This window comes from Suricata suricatta, chromosome 1, assembly GCF_006229205.1.
Source record: "Suricata suricatta isolate VVHF042 chromosome 1, meerkat_22Aug2017_6uvM2_HiC, whole genome shotgun sequence".
Classification (NCBI taxonomy): domain Eukaryota; kingdom Metazoa; phylum Chordata; class Mammalia; order Carnivora; family Herpestidae; genus Suricata; species Suricata suricatta.
The window spans coordinates 57,567,684-57,568,306 of NC_043700.1; the positions used below are offsets into that span (position 1 = coordinate 57,567,684).

Sequence of the window (623 nt, forward strand, 5' to 3'; positions counted from 1 at the left end):
CAGATACCCACAGATTGCAGTTCATGGGTCACTGATAACAGGGAGTTTATCTGTGTTGGTTCCTTCTTCATACTCTTCATCTCCTACATCTTCATCCTGTTTACTCTTTTGGAAACATCCCTCAGGTGGTTCATCCAAAGCGGTTTCCACCCTGTCAGTTCACACCACTGTGATTCTTTTGCTTTTCCATCCAACCGTATTCGTCTATACATAAAAATATGGAACGCTTCCTAAATTTGTGTGTCATACTTATACTGGGGCCATGCTAATCTTCTCTGTATCATTCCAATTTTAGTATATGGATTGCCAAAGTGAGCACCAAGTTGGTTAATTTCTATTGTTCTTCTTCAAGTTTGCAGATTATTTTCCTTGCCCTCTTTATTCTGCTATGGAACCTATCCCTGGAGATTTTTATTTGATTACAGTATTTTTCAGTTCTAAAATTGCTCCTTTTATCTTCCATTTCTTTCCTGAGATTTTCCATTCTATATTTATTTCAAAAATGTTTATAATTGTGCGTTGAAACATTTGATATGATAGCTGGTTTAAAATCCCTTTCAGATAATTCTGACATCTGAGTTGTTTCAAAGTTGATATCTATTTGCCATACTTTCTCATTCAAA

The 623-nt window shown here is 35.6% G+C and overlaps 1 non-coding gene across 1 annotated transcript; it reads right to left on the reverse strand.

Moving 5' to 3' along the window:
* Positions 1-212: 212 nt before the first annotated feature.
* LOC115303219 lies at positions 213-320 on the reverse strand. The gene has a single exon (XR_003913916.1). It is a non-coding gene; the product is annotated as a U6 spliceosomal RNA (small nuclear RNA).
* Between the last annotated feature and the right edge of the window lie 303 nt (positions 321-623).